The following is a 15,965-nucleotide window of genomic DNA, read 5'->3' on the forward strand; positions in this document are numbered from 1 at the left end:
ATTCCGCAGCCTAGAATTGAGCTCTAAAGGTGCATCCCGTGGGCCAGTGCTTCCCAACCAATGATAATTCAGGCTTTTTAAACTGGTACCCTGGGTCAGTGGTTCTCCACCAGGGGTCCAGGGCCTGCTGGGGGGCCGTGAGCTGATTTCAGGGGGTCTGCCAAGCAGGGCTGGCATTACACTTGCTGGAGTCCAGGGCAGAAAGCTGAAGCCCCACTGCATGGGGCCGAAGCCCAGGGCCCTGAGCCCTGCCACTCGGGGCTGATACTGAAGCCTGAGCAACTTAGCTATGTGGGGGCCCCTGGGCAATTGCCCTGATTACTACTCTTCAACACAGGTCCTGGCTTTTATATGCAGAAAAATAGCTGTGGCACAGATGGGTCATAGAGTTTTTAAATAACATGTGCGGGGGCTGAGAAAGAAAAAAGTTGAGAACCCCTGCTGTAGGTTCCCCTTCCTCTCCTCTGAACTAAACTCTTGTTCTCCCCCATTATGAACTTCCCGTTGTTTGTGTGTGCTCTGACCTGTAAGGATAAAACTGGTGTTGCGAGTAGCAAAAGCTCCTCTTTGGGGTTAGATCCCACGTTCTGAATGACAAGCAGCAATTAATGCTCGGTACAGCCAAGTTCTTCGTCTGGTAAACTGATAGCTTCCTGAACTTGCTGGGAACCCGTTATCATAGACTGTACTTAATTCTCTCATTCCTGAGTAGCCTTGGCTGGAGACTGGATTTTCCTTTGCCTTGCTACCTTGTCATCACCTTGAGCTGCTTTATTTCTTCTGTAGCTGAGTTCTGAGTATGTCCATCTGTGGGTTAGCTGGTCTGGGGATTTCTTTTTCGTTGTAGCATGTAAGTATTTTTCAGTCATGGCTCGCCCCTCTCAAACATTTCTGCTCCCCATCATGGCCACAATTCACGGGCTGAGGAAAGTGGATGCAGAGCTAGCTCTGTGGAGCTGATTTGATGAGAGGAGTCTTTGCAGAGTGATGTAAAGCAAGTGCCTGTTGTTCAGGACCTGGATGAACAAATGAAGACATCTTTACCAAGGCTGTATGTGCTCTGTGGCAAACATGACCTAAATTCTGTGGCAAGGCCTTTGAGTTTCACAGCACTCCAGTGCAGCAGACTGTAGATACTGCAACAGCTGCAGAAAATTTAAAAAAGGAGTTTTGTACTGAATTAAATATGAAAATGAATAATAAAACCAGTGCAGTAATCCCTGTGTTATTAAATATGATATCAAATTAAATTTATTTTACACTTCCCTTAAATATTTAATTTTCAAGTGTGCTGAAATTTGCATTGAGAACATGTAACTATATTGTTTAAATGGTTGGGGGTTGGGGGGAAGCTAGAGATTTTGGAAACGGAAAAGAGACATCTGGAGCTTTTGGCATGTGGAAAGGTGCGGGAAGCAGTTTAGGATAAGCACACTAGCTGAATGTTTGCTAAAATGATCAGCAGTGAAATAGTTAATGGTATTATACACTTACATTGTCATCACTAGGTTTCAAATTAACACCCTATTCACTTTCTCTTTGAACACATATTTCAGATGGTTTTAAAATCCAGTCAGGTAGTACACTGTTGATTTCCAGTCAAATGTAGAACATTTTCTTAAGTATAAGGGCTAGAAATATAACTTAAAAAAATTAAAGCTTAGCTGATGGAGCACAATTCTTCAGAATACACAGGGTCCTGCTTTTAAGTTAGATTCCATTTACCGCAGGACCCCCCTCTGCCTGCAGTCACATATATACATATATACGAGAGATTCTCCTGTGAAGCTTGGCCTTACTTTTTTCTAACAACGTAATAGCCACCTTTCCCCAGCCTGTCAGTCACAGCTACAAAGTCTTGTTTTTTTACTTGGCTAGTGAAAAATTACTGTAGTTGCTTCTGAATTGCAGCTGTCTGTCTCTGGTTTGAGTTAGTGAGTACTGCACCTTCCTTACTCAGTTGACCCTTCGTTCAGTTAGTGACTCTACTCATTTATAATGTTTGCTCTTCTAAAAGTCCATAAGTCTGCACTATCCATCTGTCTAAGGTAATGGTTGCCCTGCTCCCTCTCATCCTCCATTTAAACAACAATTCTTTTTTATGGTTGTAAAATTGATTTTGGCTTTTTATGAAACATTGTTCTGTTTTCCGCATTACTCATCAACTAAAAGGTTCTGCTAACTGTTTCTAGCATGGTTTAAATCCCATTATAGCCACCTCCCTACAGAGCTTCAGATAGCAAGATTGTTGAGAATGATTTTAGGGCAGAAGTGTCTATAACTGTCTCATTGTCTGAATATTACTTTTGAGATTTCCCCTTTAAAAAGGCATGACCTGCTTTGTTATATTCTTTCAACCAAAAATGCCAAGCCCTGGGGTAACTTGCCCATATGTATGTGTACAGGAATGGTCTGGAAAGCTGCTTTCCTGTGATGGACACAGATGATGATCGCTATTTTAAAAGAACCTCAAACACCTCATTGTATGAGCAGAATGGCTAATTAGTAACTGGAGTTTCCTGAAGTGTGGTTGCCAAGTTTAAAGAAGCAGGTGTTTTCTGCAGTATTCTAACCTTTCATTTAAGGATAATATAAGGTGTCTGAATTTTTACACTTCCTATCTGGACAGGGGTTGAGGGGTAATAGGTGCCTATATAAGAAAAAGCCTCTATATTCGGGACTGTCCCTATAAAATCTGGACATCTGGTCACCCTAGGATAATACATTTAGCCTTGACACTGTTTTAGTTTATGTCGTGGCATGTTAAAAGGATGCCTGCTTTTTCCCTCCTTCCCAGTCCTTGATAAGGTGCTAAACTGACCACACAAGAGACATAAAAGTACAGTGGAACCTCAGAGTTATGAACACCAGAGTTATGAACTGACCAGTCAACCACACACCTCATTTGGAACTGGAAAGTACACAATCAGGCAGCAGCAGAGACAAAACAAACAAAAGCAAATATGCTACAGTACTGTGTGAAATGTAAACTACTTAAAAAAAAGAGCATTTTTTTCTGCATAGTAAAGTTTCAAAACTGTATTAAGTCAATGTTTAGTTGTTGAAAGAACAATCGCAGCTTTTTGTTCAGAGTTACAAACAACCTCCGTTCCTGAGGGCTCATAACTCTGAGGTTCTGTTGTATCTCAGTGCTGTTTTGGAACAACCATCTCTAGTGACCTGTTGATGCTCCAGCTAGAACTGTGATTTTGTTACTCAGTAGTGTCATGGACACCAGCTGATTACATGTAATAGGGTTCAGTGTGTGTCTATACAGCAGCTTTCCTGCTATTGCAATGCCATTTGTGTGTCCACACTTAGCTGGGACCAAGGCCAATAATAGGACAAGGGGCCAGGCAGATACCATAGCCATCCCCCTCGACACCCTCCACCTCAGCAGCCCTCTGAGTGCCCTGAGCTCATCACCTGGAAGCCCTCCCCCAGTCATCCACCCAGCACCCTAGCGCACCTCACAGGCACCTCCTGCCTGGCAATGGGGGAAGGACTCAGTGGCCGCCAGTGCCAGGTAGAGGCAGGTGCTCGGGTTGGGCCTGGCCATTACCTATGATGGTCCCAAATACAGCATTGTCCAGGCAGAAACAGAGTGGCACCGCAGAGCCCCAGTTCCTAGGGGGCTGTGGGGTTGATACTCCAGGAGGCCTGAAAGGCACAGATCGTGGGGTGCAGCATCTCAGAGCAGAAACAAACCCTCCAGCTGGCCTGGGAGCTGCTGCCTCTCAGGGTTGGCCCCTTCTCCTCGCCCTCCACCTGTCGGCTCCGCTTTCCCCTCCTGTGGCAGGGGTACTGTTCTCCTCTGGCCATGAGTGGGGGCCATTGACAACCACCACTCCGCCAGCAAGGGGCTGGCATCCAGCTCCTTGGCACTGTCTGTTTCCAGTCAGACAGGGTGGCGCAGGTGCCCTGCGGGTGGGAGCGTGACTTCCTGAGGTGCAGCCATGACTCAAACTGTTCGGGGGGGTGGCTGAACTTCTAAATTGTCCCTCCCTACTATAAGTGTACACGGTTTGGAAGGGGATGTTGCCTCCCCAAACTTCACCTATGGTTGTGCCAGCAGACCACCTTTGGGCCGTAGCCCACAGTTTGGGAACCTCTGCCCTAGTGTATAATGAAAGAAGCATTTATGGTGATCTCTTAGGGGCATCCTTTCATACTCTCCTGGAGGAGAGAGTAGTCATGCAGTTTTGAACTGGGGTTGCATGCCCAGTGTGTGTGCACAAATTCTCTATGTAAGACTAAATTCTAACTTCTCTGTTACTTTTACTGCTATGATGAAAATAAATTACTTTTTGATTTAGTGCTTGTAGAGTTGTCTAGCACTCTCTTTTCAGGCTTTTGTGGTATTTTTAGAAACTGAAAGTTTGGACATATCCACAGAATGCTTTCACAGCAATTAGTATCCATCTTTTACAGTGCCACATATGGTGAGAATCACTTCTCCTATGTAAATGTTGAAAATGTATTTTGAAAATAAATTTAAGAAATATACATAAAGAATTACCATTTGCATACTGGATTAGTATTCCCATTTCTTTGCTGAATAAGGGATCTTTATTCCCACCGACCGCCCTTGTTGGCTAAGGCTAAATCCTAGAGTAACAGAAGTGTCAGGCTGTGTGATGGGAAGAGGAATAATATTTAGGTCACTTCCTGATAATTCCAGTAATGATCATTATTTCAGTTAATAGGTAAAGCATGGACAATGGCAGTAAGCCTTCAGATGAGATGTGGGGGGAACCAAAACTCTGCTCTAGAAGGATAGTGTACGGAGGTAATTGAAAACATGGGTGGTTTTTAATAGACTTTCCTCCAGCAGCTTGTTGGTCCACTTTGTTAAAGCTGGAACTCCTGCCTGTTGAAGTTTCTTTCTTGAGGGGTGACTGTTGAACATCACTTACACCAATGATGCAATTAGGAAAAATAGTGTAAAGCTTCATGGAGTATTTAATTCCTGATCCTGACTTTCAAGAGCCAGTCAAGGATCCTATTGGGAGGAGACCTCAATATTGATACATTTATTAATATTTTTGCATTATAACTTTTTAAAGTTGTTATAAACTTGTTTGCTGCTTTACTGAATATTAAGGTATAGGTACCAGAGTATTATAGAGTAGAACACCAGAGTTATGAACCACCCAGTGAACAACACGCCTCATTTGAAACCAGAAGAACACAATCAGGCAGCAGAGACAAAAAAAGGTGGGGGGAGGGGTGCAAATAACTGTACATTATTGTGCTAAATGTAAACTACTGAAAAAAGGGGGAAAGTTTTAAAAGAGTTGAGATGATAAAGAAACTATTTCTATGCTTTAATTTAAATTAAGATGGTTAAAAACAGCATTTTTCTTCTGCATAGTAAAGTTTCAAAGTTGTATTTTAATCAGTGTTCAGTTGTAAACTTTTGAAAGAACAGTCATAATGTTTTGTTCAGAATTAATGAACATTTTAGAGTTATGAAGAACCTCTGTTCCCCAAGTGTTCATAACTCTGAAGTTCTACTGTAACTAGAATGTTTAGAAATAGAAAATTTCACGTTTAGCTAATTACTTTCACTCCTGGCTTTATCATTTTGTAGTCTAAGTCAGGGCACTTACCGGTAGGGGCTGGGGGAGAGCCTCTGCTCCCAGAAGGGGCGGGGCCTCGGGCAAAAGGGGCAGTGCTGGGGGGGGCAGATCCCCTAGCCAGCCCTTCCAGGTCGCCTGGCTCATACTGCTCGGGACTCCTGTGTTGATTTAAAGGGTGCAGGGCTCTAGATGCTGCTGCTGCAGCAGCATCCAGAGCCCCAGGCCCTTTTAGATCAGCCCTAGGGCAACTGCTCCCTTTGCGCCCCCCCACCTGTCGGAGGCTGCGGCAGAGGGGGCACAAAAGAGGCAGGGACATTAAAGCACTGCAGGGACATTAAAACCTATGCCACGGCAGCCCTTTAATATTGCTGCCCTCCCCCTCCCCCGACCTGCTGCGACAAGCTAATCAAAGAAATTCCAGAAAGTTTCTGCTTCTGTCTTCCAGGGACAAGCAAACATCAAGCAGACTAACCAAGTGAACACTTTTTTAGGAAGAAACGTGATTCTGAAAGGAATGCATGGTTATATTATCCAAGCAATAAATCTAGAAGTCAGATGGTCCTAAACCAATTTCCTCCTCCCCCCTTTTTTTCCCCCAAGAAAAACTGGAGTTTAAACCCACACAAAGAATTCTAGAAATATCCGAATTAAAAATGGACTTCTTTTGTAAACACCCTGAAGTCTTCATTCTTCAAACTTGCAGAACATTTGTGGTGGAAAACATTTAACAGAACTGGTTACTTCCAACTTGTTTCATTTAAAGGTAAAAACCTTTGTTTCTCAAATGCTTAGGATGGCATAAGCTTCTTTTAATATGTATATAACTGCAAGCCTTCATATAATAATTGCCTGATATTGTTATATGAATGGTAAGATGTTTTTGTACACATACAGCAGAATCATTTGATGCTAGACTAATTTTTAATGTAAGAAGTCAATTAAATATAGGCTATTTGTGTTAATGTGAAATTAATTAACTACTGTCAGCATACAAGCAAACCCTCACAGAAGGTGGGAAGACAAGAAAATCATTGTTAAAAAATTCTATAGAGCAGTGGTTTTCAACCCATGGGTCGCGACCCAGAACTGGGTCACAGAATGGAAGGGACTGGGTCATGGCAGCTCTGGTTAGCACTGCTGACCGAGCCTTTAAAAGTCCTGTTGGTGGTGCTGCCTGGCTAAGGCAGGCTAGTCCCTACCTTTTCCGACACCGCACTGAGCCCCGGAAACAGCCAACAGCAGGTCCAGCTCCTAGGCGGGGGGCCACAGGGCTCCAAGCGCTGCACCCACCTCAAGCACTGGCTCCAGGCACTGGCCAATGGGAGCTGGGGGGTGGTGCGTGCAGGTGGGAGCCACATGGAGCTGCTTACGCATCTCTGCCAAGGAACTGGACCTACTGCTGGCCGTTTCCAGGGTGCAGCATGTTCCGTGATGCCAGGACAGGCGGGAAGCCTTCCTCAGCACTCCGGCTGCACCGCTGACCGGGAGCCACCGGAGGTAAGCCCATGCCCCAATCTCCTGCCTGAGCCCCACTCCAAACGCAGAGCCCTTTCCTGCACCCCAAACCCTTCATCCCTGGCCCCACCCCAGAGCCTGTACCCCCAGTCCAGAGCCCTGAACCTCTCCTGCACCCCAACCCCCGGCCCCAGCCCAGAGCACTTTCCCACACCCTGAACCCCTCATTCCTGGCCTCACCCTGCAGCCCTTACCCGTGTACCCCAACCCTCTACCCTAGCCCTGAGCCTCTCCCACACTCCAAACCCCTCATCCCCAGCTCTGTTTGGTCGCAGGCATCAACAGTTTTTTTCAGCTGGATCGCCAGAAAAAACAAGTTTGAAAACCACTGATGTAGGGTATGTGTACACTGCAATGTACACATACCCCACAAGCCAAGAGTTTGAACTCAGGCTCAAGCCTAATACCCCTTCATCTACACACAAATCGTGCTAACCCAGGGCTCGGACCCTAGGTCCCAGGTGTCCACAGGGGTGGAAGGTCTGAGCCTGAGTCAAGCTGGGACCCAGGGTTCAAGCCCTATTATTCTGCAGTGTAGACACAGCCCCACTGCATTCTTGCTCTGGGAGTCTGCCAAAACCCAAAAGTATCCCACAATCCCATGGGCTGTCTTTCTTTGTCCTCTGGATAGTCAAGTTTGGTGGACACTCAAGTTTTCTCTCACTGCACCATGAACAAAAGGCTAGAGTGGCCACATTTTGGGGGGAAGGTAGGAAGTCTGGGATATGGGTGGCAGGACTCAGGCCTGCATAATGTAGTGTAGGGGCTGGAGCCCCAGGTTGGGACTCCATTCAACAATTTCTAACTTGGGGCTGCAAATGAGTGTAGATACTCAAAATCTAGTTAACAAACCCAGGGTCTGCTAACTCAAGTTCTACTAACTCCGGGTTTACATTGCAGTGCAGGTATAACCATAGAGTCAACAACTGAGGCTAAATACATTCTAAGAGTTATAGTATTTAATTTTAAGACAGTTTTGAGAGCTAAAACCTCTTATATGAAAAACAGGAATGTTTGGACATTTTAAAAACAGTATTTAATTTCCTGTAAAACTCTAATAAACTTGAAACAACATCTCAGAAGAAAATGGACTGAATAAAAAGGAGCTGAAACAAACTTTCAAAGTTATCTGAATCTTTCCTGCCACAGGAAGAACAAAAGCAGTTAAAGAAATATTGCATATTAATTAAAACAACTGAATATTCAGGATCTGAAAGTGTCATTAACACAATCCCGAAGGTATGAAGCCAATTATAAGAGTGACAGCAACCAACTTGAATCCAAACAAGCATGAAAGAAGTGTGTTTTCCTAAAGTTTAATTAAAATAAGGAGAAGGGTATAAAAGACTCTGAAATGAGCACCCCATATTCACAGCCCCTGCTACTCTGCTTAGACAGCAAGCACTCCACAACTCATCCTGTCCATCTCTACAGGTAAGGTGCGTCAGACAGATAAGAAAATCAGAGAAGACTCAAGAAGAAAACAATCCAAGTAATCCTTCTCACCACTTTAATGTAGATTGATGAGAGGAAGTTAACTAAGATGGTGCCAAGTGCTTAGATTTAAAATTCTTATAATGATTTTGTTGGAATATTGAAATACTGAAATAACTTAAAAGACTAATAGTTTTTCCTGTTAGTCCCTAGGTCAGGGGTCGGCAGCCTTTCAGAAGTGGTGTGCCAAGTCTTCATTTATTCACTCTCATTTAAGGTTTTGCGTGCCAGTCATACATTTTAACGTTTTTAGAAGGTCTCTTTCTATGTCTATAATATATAACTAAACTATTGTATGTAAAGTAAATAAGGTTTTTAAAATGTTTAAGAAGCTTCATGTAAAATTAAATTAAAATGCAGAGCCCCCTGGACCGGTGGCCAGGAGCCAGGCAGTGTGAGTACCACTGAAAATCAGCTCGCGTGCCGCAGGTTGCCTACCCCTGCCCTAGGTGGTTAGACCATATATTCCTGGAGAGGAGACGAGGGGTAAATATTGGTGATCAGAGAAGTAGTGGGATTTAATTGGATTTAAGATTCTTAGTATTGGTTAATTGGCCTGTCTCAAGACAACTCCTTAAAAGACTTCTTCTAATAACTGATTTAAATATTGTCTCCTGTTTGCCTAAGATATAGTAAGATTGCTTACTTTAATAACCACCAGCCAGTTTATAGTTGGCAATAACCAACAGGTTCACCTGCCCTGAAACAAAGCTCTTTTGCCCATCCGTAAACCTCCTTATTTATGTAAGGATATACTCACAAATGGATTCACAATAATTTTGGGAAAGAATACATTTTGTTCTTAGTTTACAGAGAGAAGAGAACACTTGTTAAAAACGCACCATAGACATGTAGAAGAGACTGTAATGCAAGTAGCAAGTTTATCATTTGTGGTGTTTAATATTTTCTTTTCCTTTATTTAATAATAAAATATCTCTGCTTAATAATTGCGATTATTTTGGGTGGTCTTGATCATAGTGTCCCCTAAGGCAGTGTTTCTCAATAACCAGTCCATGGAGAGGCACTGGGCCCTGAGATTTCCCTGGTGCAGTTTAGGAAGGCAGCAAGCTGGTCCCTGGTATCAAAAAGGTTGAGAAACGCTGCCCTAAGGTATGTGGAAGAATCTTTGTGACTAAATAGCGGGAGCCACACACCTGAGTTGGCACTGAGAGAAGCAGTGGGTCTTCCATTTCTTGTTTCTCTAAGTGAAATATTTTAGTAATTTTTAAAACAAAATTAGTTGATGCCCAATGATTTAAAATTACCCTTTTCAACTCCTGTCTTGGTCTTTTGAGTGACTGTCTGTGTGGCCCATAAGCTTAAAGCGAAGAGGATCTCTCATGAGGTTAGATGTTAATTGATACCATTGATATTTATTACAACTTGGCTCACTGTATCGCAAACATTGCAATGATTCCAACTGTAACCTTCTAATGAGGTTGCAGTGGGGCAGGTTTAGAGACAGTGTTGGGGGGGGAAATGGTGTTTACTTGACTAAAGCTGGATTTAGATGTCACACTTGTATGGTTTTGAAGTGCTTGCTTGGTAGGTGATTCTGAAGAATAAGGCTCACTGGGTGCCGCTTCAGTCCCTAAAGAAAATGACAGTCTGTGACAAAGTCTCTGTTTAAATATGCAAGCCAGTCTCTTCTCTACAGGCAGGAGGATCAGAGCTTGCTGTACTGCTAAATAAGGGGGTATATCTTTTATTCCAATATGCAGGACTTTCCTCATTTCCCATGTATGTTTCCTTTCATGTAAATTGTGAATGCTCTTCTGAGGCCTTGTCTATGCTGGGGATTTGCTCCAATTATAGTTGTTGGCCAGTCACAGGTGTAGCTGCGCCAGTGCAACCCACAGTGTAGACAGGATAAATTAAGACTCGTACTGGTGTAGCTTTATCCCACCTGAAACTGGTGTAGACAAAGCCTAAGAGTTCACCAATGTAAATAGTTCCACAGGACAACAATGGCAACACAAAAGCCTGGTTCTAAAGTCCCAGAGAGCCAGATCCATACTGATTATCTACTAGAGGCCAACTCCTTCCTGGAGACTGCAGAATGTAGAAGGATATCATTCAAATGCGTGACAAACAAGCTGTGCGTGAGCAGATCTGACAACCATCTCTTGCATGGGTATGTTGCTTATCATAACTCGTGTGATTGGCTTGAATGCAGCAGGATTTGCACATTGTTTTGCATACAATTTGATGACACTTAGCCTCGGACTGATACATTGCAGTCTGAGAAGACCTGAAGAGGAACTTTTTTTAAGCTCTAAAGCTTGTCTCTCCCATTAACAGAAGTTGGACCAAATACTGTCTCAACCACCTTGCCTCGCTAATATCCTGGGACCAGCGTGGCTATAACAACACTATGTGCAACATTGTGGCGTTCACACACACTTATCAGAATGGATCCCTCTCTGTTTGGGGTCAGCTATACTTCTGTAACTTGTTCTGTTTTTAAGTTGGACATTCTTATTTGTACTTCATTTACACCTTTTTGTATGAATTATAGGTACAGCTATTACTCCTATAGTGACATTCTGATGAGCTTGAGAATTTTTGGGGCAAGGAAGGATGGTCCAGTGATTCGGGTACTTGTACTGAATTCCCTGCTCTGTCCCAGATTTTCTGGATAAGTCACTTAGTATCTTTGTGCCTCAGTTCCCTATCTGTAAAAGGGAAAATAGGGCAGTGCTATCTCACAGGGGTATTGCGAGGACAAATATTGAGGCACTCAGATACTATGATGACAGGGGCCAGGAATGTATCTCAGGTGGAAAGGTCATAACATACAGAAAAGAGGTAATAAACTGACCAAGATATATTTAGCATTTTCCCTGTACTTGTATACTATGAGTGGGCCAATTTCTCATTCATTTGATTCAATTGGATTCATTTAAAAGAAAACATTGAATTATGCTTATATCTGAACATACATTGACTATTTACTTGGTTTCAACTAGCAAACAATGGATTAGTTTTACATTAAAGTAACGCTGCCAGTCATCTGTAGAAGGCTTTGAAGTCTGCAGAGCTGTGAACTAACTGCTTTTGTAATAAAACGTGGTAAATGATTGCTCTATCCCAAAATGTTACTACTAGTGGGCAGAGTGGATGAAAATTGATTAAAAAAAAAAAGTAGTCAAGGAAATTGGATTTTTAATTTAAATTGGATTCTTTGATTTTATTTAAATCATAGTTTTTTTCTTTTTAAAAATCTATTCAAAATGAAATCTGAATTTAATACAAAATATGTTAAGGCCTAAATTTATTATAATCTCTTAAAACATTTAAATACAAAATAAATGGTGCATCCATGAGCCTCTGTCAAAAACTTTGCATTAAAGGCTGCTGTTTTATATAAAGAGAGATGTTTTTCTCGTGATTCTAACTTTTGAGGTCACAGCTCTATAAATATGGCACAACAGTCACCCCAAGTAACTTCGGAGACTCGTTTTCGAGAGAATTAGGTGAGTAGGAACTTAAGCTCCAGTCACTTTCACTTAGGCATATTTAAATATTTTCCCTGGGCTGAACTGAAATAATCAGTTTAGTTCACTGACTACAGTTAATCCCTCTGTTTAATAAATTATTTAATTGTAAATGTGAAAAATATTTTGATAAGAGAAGTTTATGTATCTAAAGTACTTGTTTGGTTTGTTTAAGAAAAGTAATTTTATATCCTGTTTTGTGTGTTTAGTTAAAATCCGGTTACCATCCTAATGCAGCTTGACACAAATCATAAGCAAAAAGTTATCTACTGAATAAGCAATATCTCATTCACCATTTTCTAACATACTAAAAAGCTACAATTAATAAGACTTTGAAAATATTATGATCTATAATTGCTTAAACAAATGTGTATATAGTCCTAGCGTACCTTCCTACGTAGCAAAAAGATGGACCAAATCTAGTGTAAAGGCTCTCATTAGTTGTAAATCAGCATGTTTTGGATATTAAGCAGTGAAAATACACCTCATTAAAAGATAACTGAAATATAAATGGAAAGTTGATTACATGGGTGATTTAAATTGAGGCTTTCCATGTGGTGATTTAAGTCATCTTAATTTAAATGAATCCACCCTGTGAGTACATTACTGCAGATAGACTTTTGTTTGTCCATTGAATTTACCACCGTTCATTACAAAGTGATTTTTTTTAACCTTTGCACCAATTCTCTTCATAGTAAAACCTTCAATTAATCTAAATACTTAAGTAAGGAAAATATGGCAAATACCAATTCTGTGGTATAACTTAGTATTTGCGTTACAGTAGTTCTTGGGGGGCCTTGAAAGGGTTTTAAGGGCTTGTCTACACTTGAAAGGCTACAGCTGCAGTGCTTCAGTGTAGACAGTCACTCCAGTGACAGAGGGATTCTTCTGTTGGCATCGTCAATCCACCTCTCGGAGAGGCAGTAGCTAGGTTGATAGAGGAATTCTTCCATCAACCTAATGCTATCTGCACCAGGAGTTAGGTCAGCGTAACTATATCACTCAGGGGGTGTGGATTTTTCACATCCCTGAGGGACGTTCGACTTAACTTTTGAGTGTAAACCTGGCGTAAGATGAGATGCAGCAGGTGGTGTAATAATGAGAAGGAACATGGGAGTGGGGCGGATGAGGGAAAGGATGATAAGAAATGTAAAGCTTGTGATAAGATTACTCAGTTCCTCTTTTTCTGCAGTATTTTTTTCAGCTATAGAAAATCCGTGCTGTGTAGAAGAATTAATTTCAAGCTGAATGCTGTAGAAGTTGGAGATTTTGAAACTGCAGAGGGGTTCCTGTACAGGAGTTTTGCCTTGGCTTTGATATGAAATGCGTTCCAAGATGCAGTAAATCTGTGTGGTGACACACAATTCCCTGGAGACACTTCTTGTTAAAAATTACAAATCTTCATAATCCTCTTCTGCAAAATGAGTGTAGTTGAGCTGTTCTGGAGTGTTAGAAATGGGCTAAAAAAGGTGTGAGTGTGTTTGAAGGGGAAAGCAGGTATTTTTTTTGTATTGTGTTTTTTTTTAAAGATGTGGGAGAAGAAAATAGAATTTTTTATATAGTCTGTCTTCCCCCTTCTCTTCCTGTGAATAGACAATGTTTTGAAAGGCTGTTTCTCCTACCACTTTCCTTGCATATTGTGTAAAGTGTTCACCTGATTCTGGGAAGGAGGAGAGAGCTAATTATAGGGTTGGTGTCTTTCCCCCCCTGCCCTCTTATCTCCACACTCCGCAGTTTCCATCACAGAAGAGACTGCTCAGAGAGGGAAAGAAAAATGGTATAAATGTGAAGACACATCCCATTACAAGTTGTGGATTTTTATTGTAGATGGATGAATAGCTAATAATTCCTGCTGTGGAGGTGTGCGCAGCATAATGCCATGAAGAAGACAAGAGCGCAAGAAAGTGTGGTGAATTTTCCCCTTTAGAAGCTGGCACTGACGGATCACAAAGATAATTTTAATTTGAGGTGGGGTGGGAGAGAAGATCTGTTTATAGTAGTCCTACCTTCATATCTAGCGAACTTCTCCATAGGCTTGGACATTGGGAACCATTGGCCAATGTGTTACTACACAGATGGCTTTTAGAAGAAAATGTATTGTAAGTATAAGTGATCACAGACCACATCCTCAGCCCAGTAATGATGTCACCAATACAAAGTTTTGGAAACTTGATGCAATATCCCACTTTCCTTTTTTTCCCAAATCAACACTCTATCCTCCAGCCCTGTTGATTTAGAAGTAAAAGGAAAGTGTGTGTGTATTTTTTTTTTCTTCCATGGAGAGCGAATATGATAAGCAAATGCAACACATTTTACACGTTAAGATGAGAGATTCTAGCTCTGAATGCAGACAAAAGGACTGGAACTGCAAAGTTATTTTTGGAATGAGAATGGGCAAGAAAATCATTAGGTAAATCAGAACACCAATTTGGCAGAACCACTACAGAAAAAAAGACGTAACCTGTTTATACACTTGTTTCCATTATAGGCAAACGGGAAGTTAAATAATGGGCAGCAGCCTAAACGGTTGCATTGCGAACATGTTGAGCTTTCTTTTGCTTTAAAATGCTAAACTTTAATCCTTAAGTAGTAGCTGGCCAAATGTTTATTCACCATTGTTATTTCCGGTGAGGTAAATATGAGAGTCTGTTAGCATGTTTTAAATTCAAGGGTAAACAAACTCTAGGGTATTCTAGAAAGCTCATTTCTGAATTTGGTGTCTGAGCAGACACCAAAACATTGGATCAGGAAGCTTTATTACAGGTGTAGCATCAAAAACAGCTGCTTACCTGTTTGAGTTCCATTTGCAGTCGACTGCAAGTTTCTTTGCTGGTATCTCTTGGTGACATGGTATGTATGTGGAGGTATTGGAAAACCAAGGTTTTAATTTTTTTTAAGCTGCTATTTGTTAAGGTCAGTTAGTTTTGGATTTCACTTTTTAACAAATAGAAGTGCACTAGGTCAGCTGGGCTTGGTGAGTAGCAATAAGGTTGCCACATAGGCAGAAGTTACTGATCAGATTAAAAGATTATGGAAACTGTTAAAATAAACAAAGGGAGCTTTGCAGCTGGGGCTGGAAGGTTAGCTGTGTTGTTAAAGAGACAAGGGTACCTAGAAATTACCAAACACAACTCTTAAATTTAAAAAAAACCCAAACGATGTATTATAGATTCCTGTTCCAATTTCTTTTTAACAGAAGGAAATGCAATTTATTTTCTGCCTCATTGTGGTTTTTGTATTTGACAAGGAAAAAAAATTTATTAAAAAGGTCAGTCTGATGTCTTTTTAAACTGCCATTAAAAGACAACTTGTACCAGACCTCAGACTTGAAGCAAGAATGTCCATAGAACAAAAAATCTACTTAAGCAGTCATTTTCTGTTAGCTTTATTATGATATCCTGTCTGTTCATTCCCTTGGGGCAATTGCCATTGGCCACTGTCAGAGGACAGGATACTGGGCTAGATGGACCTTTGGTCTGACCCAGTATGGCTGTTCTTATGTTTTTATGATGTCAGTGCGTTGCTATAGAAATGACTGTGCTGTCACAAAGGCAGCATTGTGACTTCGTAGTAGGATCAGATAAAATAGGATTATTGTGGTATCAGCTGCCTTGTTGTGCTAGGCACTGTACAAACATAAAAAGACGGTCAATGCTCTGAAGAGGAGAACACACACTTCAATAGAAGTAAAATATCTTACAGTGGGCAAAATTAGCAAAAAAAAATGCGTATGAGTAGATTTGGGCTTTAATTCTAATATATGAAACCTTCTCCAGTCTCCTCACTTCATTTTTTTTTGTTTTTATTTTATTTTGCTGAACTGCATAATCAAGCCTGGTCATTGCTTTTGGTCCCTGTCCATTGTATTAGCAACTGG

General features: G+C 41.5%; 1 protein-coding gene across 3 annotated transcripts in view; it reads left to right on the forward strand.

The window, feature by feature from the left end:
* The window catches only part of MGAT4B (alpha-1,3-mannosyl-glycoprotein 4-beta-N-acetylglucosaminyltransferase B), a 103,724-nt gene that overhangs the window by 850 nt on the left and 86,909 nt on the right, over positions 1-15,965 (forward strand). The gene's annotated exons all lie outside the window — the stretch shown is intronic.

Source organism: Gopherus flavomarginatus, chromosome 7, assembly GCF_025201925.1.
Source record: "Gopherus flavomarginatus isolate rGopFla2 chromosome 7, rGopFla2.mat.asm, whole genome shotgun sequence".
NCBI classification, from domain to species: domain Eukaryota; kingdom Metazoa; phylum Chordata; order Testudines; family Testudinidae; genus Gopherus; species Gopherus flavomarginatus.